The sequence below is a fragment of the Rhipicephalus sanguineus genome, chromosome 5 (genome assembly GCF_013339695.2).
Source record: "Rhipicephalus sanguineus isolate Rsan-2018 chromosome 5, BIME_Rsan_1.4, whole genome shotgun sequence".
Lineage (NCBI taxonomy): Eukaryota > Metazoa > Arthropoda > Arachnida > Ixodida > Ixodidae > Rhipicephalus > Rhipicephalus sanguineus.
This window is the reverse complement of record NC_051180.1, coordinates 73,396,154-73,409,292: the sequence shown is the minus strand read 5'-3', so window position 1 is coordinate 73,409,292 and position 13,139 is coordinate 73,396,154. Positions and strand designations below refer to the sequence as shown.

The window sequence follows — 13,139 nt, the reverse complement described above, 5'->3', positions numbered from 1 at the left end:
TCCTCGATTATGCGAAGCTTTCTCCGAGCGTCAGCGGTTTTCGGTTCCGCGACATTGCGAGACGCAGCACTCGCAACCAAGAATTCGAAAGCTTCCTCGCACACCAATGACCGAACACAGAAAATTTTGCACGTGGACACAGCAGCTGCGGCGCAGCACAACCAACCGATGAGGCAAACACGTGAAGGAATGGCTGAATGGCAGCACGGCAGTAGGCCTATTCGATTTGCAAGCTTCGACCAATCGCGAGCGGCTAAAACGCCCCAGCCCTCTGGTAGCTAGACAGCGGCGAGTTCCGGTTCCCGCGGCTGTCGCAAACATTGGCTCAACATCGCCGTTCAACACGTCCGGTATAACGCACGAAATGTAGTGAAAGTTATCGTATACTAGAAAGCGAGCTCGAGATTATCTGCCATGTTATCTGCTCACAACGGTCACTACAAAACCACCCAAAAGAGAGAGAGAGAAAAAAAAGGCGACAACGGAAGTGCGCAGTGCAATGCGACAAAACGAATGCGCTCCGGCTGGCTCCGGCCAACGTTGGCTCTGGCTAGCTATGGCCGACCGCGTGTCGAAAAATTGAAGAGGCCCTGTGGTGGCAGCGCGGATACGAACTCGTTCCTCGGTTTCCCGACTTTTTTCGCCCGGCCGCTGTGTGTTTGCGTGCCAGCCCGCGTCATCGTAGGTCTTTTTTTTCTCGGACAGTCCAGCAAAGCGTCGTACGAGGCGGGCCGGCGTAAAATTGCGTCGTACAATTGAGGTTTTTAATACATTATTTCTATGGGGTTTTGCCGGGACCAAGCCAATTCGTCGTAAAACGCAGGTCGTCGCAGGACCGGGGGACGTATAATCGAAGTTCCACTGTATTCGATTCGAAATTATTCGACCAAATCACTATTCGCTTCGGATTCGCTTCGAACCTCAAGTTTACTATTTGCCCATCCCTAGAATTGATGGTTATCGCTGCTGCATGATCCAGTGATTTTGATAGAGTTCAAGCGAGCTCAAGAGCACCAGGTGTCATTAGTGGCTCCAAAGCACCGACTTAATTTCCGTATTATCCTGAAAAAAAAAAAAGTACTATCAAAGCACCCTCTTTCAAGAAAATATTTCTGTTGTCATGATGAACTGTGATAAGCTAACAGTAGTCTGCTGATTGTCAGCTTTCAAGACTACCTGGGGTCATGGCTTTAACTGCCGATTTGCAAAGTATGCATGATTTGGACATTTCAAATTTTCAGCATACCCTTGCTTATCAAGAGATTTCTGTATACACTCAAACCTCATTATAACAAAGTCACATCTGCCACGAAAATACCTTTGTTATATCCGAAAATTCGTTATAAACGTTTATTTGTAATACTGTAGCTATGACAAGACAATTCTTCATTTACTTCATTATAACCAATAATTCTTATATCCATGTTGTTATATCGAGGTTTGCGTGTATTTTTAATGGGCTATGTTTACTTTTGTTGTTTTTAGCATTTTCTAGCACACCCCAGCTAGAGGGCGCAGACATCAGCCAAATCACAATCAAGGAGCATAACTGCAACGTGTGGATCGTGATCGTCTTGATCAGGATTGGGCCCGACAATCAGTACGAGATCACTCTGATATGCGCCAATACACTGAGCTGCAACAACTTGCATCAGAAACTGCACCGCAGATTGCTTCAGCACTTTCAAATGGTTGTACCTGAGGTCTATTTTTCGGCGGGCGGCCCCTCTTCCTGGTATACGCTTCCACACCCGGGGTCCTTTTCGGGTTGGTGCTCGTTTCTGTCCTGTGAAGTGTTTCCAGACTGGTGTCCAGAAGAATGCTCAGACGGCTTCTTGGAAGGGGACAGGGTCCTGCTGCTCGTAGGATTTTCGCTCTGAGAGCTGCATGAGCACTGCCAGTGGGATGTCGTCTTCGGTGACATTCTTGAATGGCCTTTCCGGACACGAGTAGGTGCAATGCAATGTGCGCTCCTGTTTTGTCACAAAAGTTTTCCAACACCTCTGGCACCTGCGCAACATAGCCAGTAAGGTATGAGCAATACAGTACTGTGGTGAAGATGAGCGAAAGGAAACTAGGTCAGGGCTCGTTTCTTTGTTAGACACTAGCCAACTAAAACCAACAGACAATGACTCTAAGGAAAGCCTTTGATTAGCTTCATTTTCTATGGTGAAGATGAGCAGTGCAAAGTGCTGAAGAGGAAATATGAATAAGGGAGGACTGAGGAAGCGAAGACTGATGAATGAACACATCATCATTATTTCGCCTTCTCAGTCCTGCCTTACCCGTATTTCCGCACTCGAGTGCTTTGCGCTGCTGATCTTCACCATGAACATAAACCAACTCACCCATCGCTATTTTTATTCAATACAGTACTAACAGTGCACTAAACAGTACAACAGTGCACCGCTGATCGCAGTGAACACCCAGTGCACTCACTGTCAGGTGCGACAAAAATTTACCCCAACCTTTAGTTTTGACTTGCAATATTTGCATAGCCAGCGAAGATGTGAAAGAGCATTAAGACTGCAAATGTGCACAGGTCATAAGCCATGTCATGATGAGTCAGTGCTTTGGTGCTTGGAAGAGATAACGTCTGTATCAGAACATTGTAGTAGATTCTATTCCTTCAAGCACAAAAAAGGAATAGCAGAAGGTATTCTTTGTTGTGCTTCACCCATGTTACTACAGGTATCATCCAGCTGTGAATAGGGCTCGATAAGGAACAGAACAGACCAAAGGAATAGTTACATTATGACATGCCCCACACTGACGGAATAATAGTTCAGATTGCACTGCTGAAACGTGTGCACGGGTGCACTTAAATGCTAGCCATACTTTCAGAGGTGATAGAACTTCCTAGTAACTTTTGCAAGTAGAGGCGGCTACTGGTGATGTGGAATAACGGTGCACTCACCTGAATGTATGAGCAAAGTTGATGTAATGTTGAGACCGTTTGGTTTGTGAGTTTCGAACGTGCAGTGAGGCACCGGAACATTGTACATTTGTGGGTGGCAACGTCCTCAGCACCTTTCCGCAGACTAACTCCGCAGGTCTTGCAGTGCCATATGCGCCCCATTTTGTCAATTTCAACTTCATAAAGGAAAAGAATAATGTATACTTCAGTTAATTGTCACACATACTCGAATTTAAGCACTCCCACCCATCCCTCCAACATGCACACGACACAGAAAAAATATGGTATTATTAAAAAAAAGCTCAAAATTAAGCAATTGCAAAAGTTCGAGGTCACATTAAAATGCTCTAGCTCGTGCTGTACCATGAGCAGGCGGATTATATCGCTGCTGTCCACAACATCTAACAACAATCTTGAATGTCACTCATGACAGACACGCATTTTAGTAAAAGGATGGTTGGCTGATGAATGAAACTCTATTGGTAATAAACATGGCATCATGTAAGAGAACCGCTCACATGAGTACAACTCGGTAACTTAAAGGGGCCATGACAGGGTCACCCAATAATTTGTGGTTTTCAACGAAAAAAAAAAGTTGAGGGTCTAATATGCCTATACATATGAGAAGTGGAATGTAGAGGAATATTTCAGTGCAAAACAAGCCCTAGATGTCGACGGCTGCAAACCCCACCCACCGCCAGCGCCTGCCGTTTGTCATGGCGTCCGTGATGTCATGCGCTGCATGGAATGGAGCAGTAGTCTTCTACCAAAATTTAGATTGCCGCAAATCGTTCAAATTCAGTTCCAAGCTGAAGAAAGCTAAAAATATCTCGATTTCACGTGCAGCTGACCGCTGAACAATGTCGTTCGCCAGATCAGATGCTCACACAGCAAGCTGCTGGTTACGTCCCGGCTCGCAAGTGTGCCAGTGTTGCCCGACTCTCAGGCCAATCACGTGTTTATAAAAATATCCAATTATAAATTAAGTGCTCGACCAAATGCGCTAAACTTTTGCCAGCTTATTTGCGAATGCACCAGGATTAACCCACACAGATTGTGATCGAAAATTTGGTGATTTGGTGTCGTGGCCCCTTTAAATTTAATTGACCCAACGACACAGCAATAAAGCACATAACATAATGACTGAAGGAAGGAAGGAATTTTGAGGGCTCGTTTCTTTGTTTAACACAACCTCGAACAGCAGCAATAATGAAGCGAAGGAAGGTATAGGGGACATTAATTGTACTGTTTTAAGTAGGGGTGTGCGAATATTCGAAATTTCGAATATTTTTCTAATAGTGCTTGCCATTCGATTCGATTCGCACTGGAATTTTACTATTCAAACTATTCGAACTTCCCAAACACAAATACAATCAACGCCCAATTGAAAGTGACCCCTTCAGTTTTTGAATATGCTTCACCACATTACACTCTCGTACTGCGGCAAAGCTGCCTTTCAAGCTATGTTACGGTCGAATTTCGCCAAGAGACAGTCAACGTCCGATCGGAAGTGGTCCCTAGATTTTTATTATGCTTCACCTCATCACACCCCCGTATTGCGGCAAAGCTGCCTTTCAAGCTCTGCTACGGTCGCAATGTATTAACTCAAGAAAACGCTGGTTCCAACGTGGAGATGAAGATGTGGTAGAGGTGGGGGCTCAATTAATGCTGTTTTGGACATGAAATTGGGGCAGGAAGTCTGAAAAATCGGAAGCCGAAGCTTTTTAGCATCCAAAATTTCAGATGTTCTTATATATCGACGTCTATGAGGCAGATTTCGAACTCCGGACTTGAAAGGAGCACACCCTTAACCGCCACATCAGTTAGGCTTCCAGAGAAGTTGAAAGAGGAGAGGCTGAGGAAATGGCATCGTTGCCTATCATGTGTAAAGTGTTGTCGGCAACACTTGGGTTGCACCAAATCATTTACATTAATACAATTCGGCGGCTCTACATTGCCTCATTCTTGATAAGACAACTATGAAACACCACCTCGCCAGCGCTTCATCAGCCTAGCGAAAAGAACCACTTTCATGTTGCTATCTCATAAGAATATGCTTAGGAATCCTCTCTAAGTTTTTTTTTCTGCAAGTTTACTTCGAAGTATTGGAAAAATATTCTATTTGATTCGCACTCACACTTCAATATTCGAATTCGCTTCGCACCCAAAATTTTGCTATTCGCACAGCTCTAGTTTTAAGTGTATTGTAGTAATTACGATAAAGATGCGAAGAAAGTAAGTGGACGAAAAGACAACTTGCCACCGGCAGGGACCAAACCTGCAGCCTTCGGATTACGCGCCCGATGCTCTTACCAATTGAGCTACAGTGGCTGAAGGGCATCAGAGCGTAATTTGAAGGTTGCTGGTTCGGTCCCTGCCGCCGGCAAGTTGTTTCTTCATCCACTTAACTTTCTTCACATCTTTTATCGTAATTACTACAATACACTTAAAACAGTACAATTAACGTCCCCTATACCTTCCTTGGCTTCATTATCTGCTGGCTTTCATTAATAGCGTAACGACGTCGTACTTACTCTCCTCTTGCGTCTTCCTTGCCGCCCTCGTTTGTGAGGACCGTTACTGTTCACTGGGTTGTTGGTGGGGCTGGTGTCACCGGAGTTGCTGATGCAGAAGCACCGGAGTGCATCTGAAGCGTTCGAGGCAGGGTTTTAGCACTGCCCATTCTGATTGCTGCTTACCTAAAATTAGAGCAGTCTACAACACTGAAATGCCATGGCTAGTCATATCTGCTAATTTCAGCAGGCAAGACATGGTAAGCTGCTAGTGCAATGAGATAGCTATTAAAGAAATCATAGTTTGCCCTTTGTTTTCTTTTTTTGCATTCAAACTGTAATTACCATAAAATTTGCAAAACTAACAGCTCTGAAAGATTGCTTTGAGCCAAAATGCATTTAATGTCCCCTTCAATGAAAGACTGTGAACAAAGGCACTACCTAACTAGTATGAGAATTTACACAAAGTAGAGACAAACCACAAAGAAAACATCCTGAACATGGAATGGTCCCTATGGAGCAAGTGGAGAGATCTGTGGTTGTCATGACTTCATGCGTACCCTTACTAGTTTTACACACTTGTACTCTCCCCTGTGCATCATCGTTAAAAGCGAACTTGTCATGTCAGCCAATGATTTTGGGTATTTCCTTCTCACCACCATCATTATATCCACATTATTGTGAGTTAGCTCCGTTCTAAGAAAATCGTAGGAGATCTTTTGGAACTTCATCATTGGCTGTAACAGATAGCAGAAGAGCTTGACATTTTTCTTTTCATTGTCTTGAACAAGGAAGTGCGGAATGTTTTGTGCACAGCATACGTGAGAAACCGCCAGTCCTCCAACATTTAAGCACTATATACCTTTGCTGCCAAAGAAGAGAACCCATTTTATGACTAGATACTGGCAACCTCCAGTAACTTTCACTGAAGCCAAGCAACATTGCCCCCTGCTGACTACATGAGAGGGAGACAGCCCATAGATGGCCAAGCGAGTGGTAATGGCTTAATTTCTGCTGGGTGATAACACATCTATCCACATAGACTGATAGTTACAGTGTCCTACGGTTTCCACAACAGATGTCCCCTTTTCCTAAACCCTAATCAGTGCCACTAGTATTTTGCAAATTAAGTCACAGGCTAAGGAGCCAACTAAAACCAGGATAGTTGGTTTATGCTATGGCAAATGACAGGATAAGTGAAACATCCTGTTCTTTTCTCGTCTCTTTTGTTTCTCCATATTGCTGTTCACCATGAAAACTACAGTAGAACCCCGCTGTTACGTTCCTCACTGCTGCGTTTTCCCGGCTGTTACGTCGTTTTCCGCCGGTCCCGGCATAGCTCCCATAGGATACAATGTATTGGGAACCCCGCTGTTACGTCGTAACTGTCGGACCGTTCCCGTATGATACGTCGCGAAGTGCGCCCGGAGCCGACCGAGTGACTACCAAAGAGGGTGGCCATGGCGCATTTTCACGCAGCTTGGCCTCGTTTGACCGTAATATTAGCCGCTGATGAGGCGCAAGCAACAGAATCTTTCAATTGATGCAAACAAAAGCATGGCCTTCGAGATTCAAATTGCAAAGATGGAGTCTATGACGTAACTGCTTGCGAAAGCAAGGCCTTCGAGATTGGCATTTACTATTGACAAAAGCATAGCCTCTGAGATTTGCATTGCACAAACATGGCGTGTCTGACGTAATTGCTTGCGAAAGCAAGGCCTTCGAGATTGGCATTCACTTCTGCCATCGCGTTGGCGTAGACTCATCATCATTGTTATTTGTCGGAGAACGGAGGAGTTCGAGCTGGTTGGAGCTCGCATGGTCGTGCGTGCGGTTCGCGGTCGGACTCGCCGCGCCGGTCGTGATTGCGTGTGCTTAGTTTTTTCATGCCTACAGCTGTTGGTGTTAAAAAATCACATACGTTGATTACATTTCTGTGGATAAGGCCGTCCTAAGCTCCACGTTTCTATCCATCGACTAGATCGCGGCTGAGCGCGCCAATTTTCGTGCTGCTCGTAAGAATTGAAATAAAATTCTGTACCACTAAATATTTTGCCGTTTTTCCTGTTTTTCGGCTCTTACGTTTCCCGTCTCTTACGTTTATTTCCTACGGTCCCTTCAAAACGTAACAGCGGGGTTCTACTGTATTACTGCTTTGTTCATACCACTGTCTACATGACCACTAGACAGCTGGCAGAAGAAACGAATACATGCACACTATCGACATGTTTGCCCAGCATAAACTGAATGACAGAGGAGAGGACAACACAGGCGCTGCTTCTCCGCTGTCCTCGTTCAATTTGCGCTGTTTAAACGTGTCGATAGTGAATCATCAACTAGCCCAAGCTACCATTCTACGTTCACACCTTTTGCTTGTGCTGTATGAGGGCAAGCATTGTGGGGAGCCGAACAGAGCATTCACTGCAACGGTGAGAGAAGTGGACCTCCTTGTGTCTGATGAGGCTGGCCAGCAGGTAGGAAGTGTAGGGACAGTACGGGCAGCAGTATAGCCGCACGGGGCTCGAGGCCACTCCTGGAGAGAGCTGCTGGGGCAACTGCTGGTTTGGCTGTTGCTCAATGAGCTGCAGTGGTGACGTGTTCTGCTGCCCCGCCAGAAGAGAGGCGTTGGTCCCGCTGCTCTCTTCGCCCTTACAGTTACACGAGTGGGCCGCCAGGGCCACCGGGTGGGTGAACACAACGCAGCACTGAGAGCACATGAGCGCTGCACAGACAGTCAGGTGCACGTCTCACACCGATGCTTTGCTTGTCACTTTTGGAAAAGCAAAATATAAGCAAATGTGGACTGCCATGAATTGTAGTGTTTCACAGAGTGCAGAATCAAAATGGAAATGAGTTACACTTGCTTCCAACAGCAGCCAATATTAGCACAGTAATGAAGTATGCCTAAAGCAGCTCTCGCCATCTTCAAGAAACTTCCGCGTGCTGCTAAAAAGTCATCAAATACCTGATTTTGTACAAGAAACCCTAGATCTAGAAATAAATTCCTGCAGTTGGCATCACTGGCCAGAAGAGATGATAGACTGGGAACAAATCAGGCTTACACTCAAACCTCATTATAGCAAAGTCACAGCTGCCATGAAAATAACTTCGTTAATCCGAAAATTTGTTATAAACAATTATTTTAACACTGTAGCTATGACAAGACTATTTTTCATTTACTTCGTTATAACCGATAATTCGTTAAATCTGCGTTGTTACATCGAGGTTTGAGTGTAAATCAGAATAAATCAGCAGCAGGTGTGCATCAACACCGTCCAATAATATTGGCAGTCCATTCAAAAGCTGCCCAAAGCGAGTGTGTGCCAGTTTTGTGCCTATCTTATTCAAAGTTGATTCTTTGAGCAGCAACTAGATAGGGCATAATGCTCTTGAGATGTGTACACATTGCTGTCCTGTCAGTCTAGCTGGCCTTTCATTGGATGAAGGTTGTTTACTTGGCTCTGGAAGTGAGCTTCAGAGCCAAGGTTTAGACAGTTTGATGTTGCAGCACATGGGTGATGTGATGTTCATTCATAGTCACTATAATTTGCCTCAATGGTTAGTGAAGAGCATTTCAATTCCAGCACGAGCATAGCTGCCCAAGCACGCTGTTGTCTGCATGTCTGTCTATGCAATTGCCCGTTCCATCATGACAACTGGTCGCTGCGAGCAATGCAGCTGCTCGCAGGTGGCTCAGTGCAGTTTGCCTTCAGTGGCAAATCTGGCTGCTGATATTGTTGATGCAGCAGACGCATAGTGTGCAGCCACAGACAACAAACCATGTGAGCTGAGGACATGCAGGTATCTCATCGAGATATGTATTACTGAAGCCATGATGAGGTGTCAAGCATTTTAGGCAGGTTTGCACAAGTTCTGGTCCAGCAAGTATGCTTGTAATGACTTTTAAACTTTCAAAACAAGAGCCCTGACTGGGCACTGCATTGACAATTCTGCAGAGCATTTGTGTAGAAGGCGGATGCTGCCACATATATATCAAGCGAGTGGATTTGGCAATGTTGACATGCGACACTGCAAGTGCATAATGTGAGTCTTCCCTGCATATGATGTCTATATTTATCAAATGGAACTCGCTTGAACATCAGTTAGACACTGTAATGCTTTTCTGTAGGTTTGTGTGAATATTCGAGCACTTCAAATATCGAACGAATATTACAGTATTCGAATTCGCTTTGATTCGAATTTAAATTATTGGAAATTTCGAAGTATTCAAATGAACAAATCGATGTAGTAACTCCCCTGTAAAGGTGGTTTCACTGCAGTGGCAGAGTGCAATACCGTGAATGCGCCTTTCCAGGAAAAATCCGCACTGCCGTGAAGCCTCGCTTCAAGGTTAAGTGATCATATTACCCTCACATCAATTCATCAGTTTTTTTTTGTTTGAAAGCTTGTTATACCGGCTTATGTGCTTTAAGTATAGGAAATTTTAAAACACAACATATTTTACAGCTTATCACTTGCATTATACCAAAAGTCAAATCCTGCTAGTATTCAAAGTTGCTTCCACTTCCTTTCAACCAAAAGAATGACATTTGCACATGCCTTGTTTCAATTAAAAAAAGATATTGTGCAGGTTCGTTGGGTCATAAAAAATATGCTCATTTCTCTTTATATATATGATATATACTAATCGAATTAGATTCGAAATTATTCGATCAAATCACTATTCGCTTAAATTTGTTTTCAAACCTAAAATTTACTATTTGCACAAGCCTACTTTTCTGCATTTAACCCTTCGTGGTTTAGAAATATTTCGGCAGTTTTGAGCATTGCGAAAGAAAATGGCTACAAGAAAAACTCGTTGGATGTTTAGTTTTGCAGTTGCTGTTATGCCTAAGTCTTTCAGTGATATCTGGGGAGCATGTGGTGCCCGACAGCAGACCACTGCAGCTGGGTTGCGTTGTCGGGTCCCTCGCAACAATAGACTGAAAAGCATTAAATGAGCACTGACACAAATTTCAAAAGCGAGATAACCCGTGTGATGGATTGTGTGGACAAACGCGCATCATCTACGAAATATCAACGGATAATAATTTAGGCTTGTGCGAATAGTAAATTTTAGGTTCGAAGCGAATTCGAATAGCGTATATCACATACTATAAAGAAAAACGAGCATATCTGTCATGACTCAACCAACCTGCGCAACGTCTTTTTTTAATGTAACAAGGCATGTGCAAATGTCATTCGTTTTGGTTCAAAGGAAGTGGAAGCAACTTTGAATAGTAGCAGGATTTGGCTTTCAGTAGAATGCAAGTGATAACCTGTAAAATATGTTACGTTTTAAAATTTATTATACTTGGAGCATATAAGCCGGTATAACAAGTTTTTAAACTTGAAAAATGATGAATCGATGTGAGGGTAATATGTTCATTTAACCTTGAAGTGGGGCTTCGCGGCAGTGCGGATTTTCCCTGGAAAGGTGTATTCACGGTACATCACTCCTCCACTGCAGTGAAACCACCTTTAAAGGAGCTTACAAGCGAACAGTGCGGATTTTTCCTGGAAAAAGGTGTTCACGGTATAGCACCCCTTCCATGCAGTGAAACCACCTTTACAGGCAGGTTACAAGCGGACTAATATACACCTATTCGTTCATTTCGAATACTTCGAAATTTTCAATAATTTAAATTCGAATCGAAGCGAATTCGAATACTGTATTATTCGTTCGAATATTCGAAGTGCTCGAATATTCGCACAAGCCTAGATAATATAGCCTAGAACATTTAAAATCACGTTTAAAGTGTGCGTCGCGTCACGAGTTTGTGTTGGCTGCCACGATTGTTGCGGGCGCTCTCTCCCGCTGTCTCCTAGCAGACCTTTTCAACGGAAAGAAGGGGGACTTGCACGGGAGTACAAAGGCTGATGTCCTTGCCTCGGCAGTGCATCTTGGGGGTCACGCATATTTACAATGCCTCAGAGGGCATTGCAGCAGCACCCAGAAAGCCTTCGTTGAAAAGAGTTGTCAACGCGGTGCTCATGTGCATGCGGTTTTGTGTGCTCACGTAGCCAGCTATGTTTACATAGCCCCCACTCTGGGTCCTGCCTCCCTCGGCACTCTCTGAAACCGAAACAGCGACTGGGCGCTATAAAACAGTCTCCAGATAATAACGGATGCGCGCTCGAGCAAACGAGCTTTCCAGCGATGATAAGTCGATCGTTAACTACTTATCGCAACACAATAAACAAGATGCAAAATTTTGGTGTCAGTGCTCCTTTAAGTATTCGAGCCTGAACTCTTCTGTCACTTGAATGCTGCTGTTAAGACGGATTCCTGCATCTCTAACGACTTGCAGCACTTATGTAGGTAACACAATCGCATCACATAAAAGGTTGTTGTGGCACTTAGGTAGTATAGTGCACATCCTGGTCGAGCTCGAGCCGAGGCGACTTACCTCCAAATGGTTCTTGCGAGCCCCTGCCTGGCAGCAGGAGGTTCTCCTGGATGTGGATGTCTGGAAACTCGGAATGCTTGAGACCGTGTGCCGCCAGCAGACTCAGTCGGTGGAACATAGCGTTGCACAATGTGCATGTGTACCTCGAGTGGTAGTCTTCGAGCACTGCACACAATGAGCCAAGATAAGGCTACTGGAAAACACCAGCCAAGGTGGCAACTCGTCAACTGTTTGCTCGCACGAATTAACAGTGAGAGACATTGTTGCCGGTTAGTCAGAGAACTTTGTTCTAGTACTAAGAAATCCAGAGCACATTATCATGAACCAGAGCTTGAAGACAAGATCATACTGTGATCTAAGATCAACACTGTGATCTGAAGCTTAGAATAACAGAAAGCTGAGCTGGTAAGGATTCATCATCAAAGAAGGTAAGCAGTGACAGCAAAAGGGTTCAAAATCTCTCTCTTTGTGCCCCTTTAAAATGTCATCTGGAAGGAGCTGCTACAAGGTCTCACCTGGTACCACATAGGTGGGCGTGTTGATTACGCAGAGGGTGCCGTTATTGTTAGCCAGAATGGGAGTTGTCTGGGGGGCCAAGTAGGCAGTGTATGGCGACGTACTATTGATGGCAGCCAGGGGCTCTAGTGGCAAACTTGACCCGTGCAGCTGCAGGTGCTGTAGCAGGACGTTTTCATTCGGGAACGTGTGGTTGCAGTGGCCACACCGCAACGACGGCTTGATGTGCAACTGGCAATAAAAAGAAAGAACAGATCGTTTCACTGTTCACTAAAATGAATGGACATTAAAGGCAGACTGACACAGGAATGTGGGCGAGTCAGTTTCATACAGTCCACTGCTAATGCCAACACCTAACCAGCAAAAAAAGCCAATGTACGAGTGAAAAATTTTGCCTTTTCGTAGGGAAGAGATGGTTCGTATAATTGAGTGGACATATGTGTAAACAAAGGTAACAAACTACTCACAGAATCACTTTTGGGAGTTGTTTAAGTCATGCGTAAGCGCAGAGTTTTATTGAATAGCTGCAGTGTTTCCTAGAACATTGTTTCTGGGTGGCAAAGGAATGTTTTGTTTTTTTCCTCTTTTTCTAGCATTCATCTACTTATAACAGCCCTATGGAAGCCTGTGACCACCGAAATGCGAGTTTGGCATTCAATTTTTGCAACCTCTAAATTTTGCTGATGCATAAAATCCTCTGCGTTGGCTTAACATGTCATGCTAAAGAGGGCTTTCATTCCACTGCCACAAAATTTAACCAATGCTTCAAAGAAAGTCTCTTTC

The 13,139-nt window shown here is 44.4% G+C and overlaps 3 protein-coding genes across 6 annotated transcripts in view; 1 reads left to right on the top strand and 2 right to left on the bottom strand.

Moving 5' to 3' along the window:
• LOC119393770 (zinc finger protein 425) overlaps positions 1–13,139 on the bottom strand; it is a 169,642-nt gene that overhangs the window by 13,853 nt on the left and 142,650 nt on the right. The gene's annotated exons all lie outside the window — the stretch shown is intronic.
• The window catches only part of LOC119393773 (palmitoyltransferase ZDHHC23), a 155,746-nt gene that overhangs the window by 30,073 nt on the left and 112,534 nt on the right, over positions 1–13,139 (top strand). The gene's annotated exons all lie outside the window — the stretch shown is intronic.
• LOC125758740 (zinc finger BED domain-containing protein 5-like) overlaps positions 11,016–13,139 on the bottom strand; it is a 159,671-nt gene continuing 157,547 nt past the window's right edge. Inside the window, exon 2 of the mRNA XM_049416347.1 lies at positions 11,016–11,129. The gene's annotated coding sequence lies outside the window, so the exon portion shown is untranslated. The remainder of the gene's footprint in view (positions 11,130–13,139) is intronic.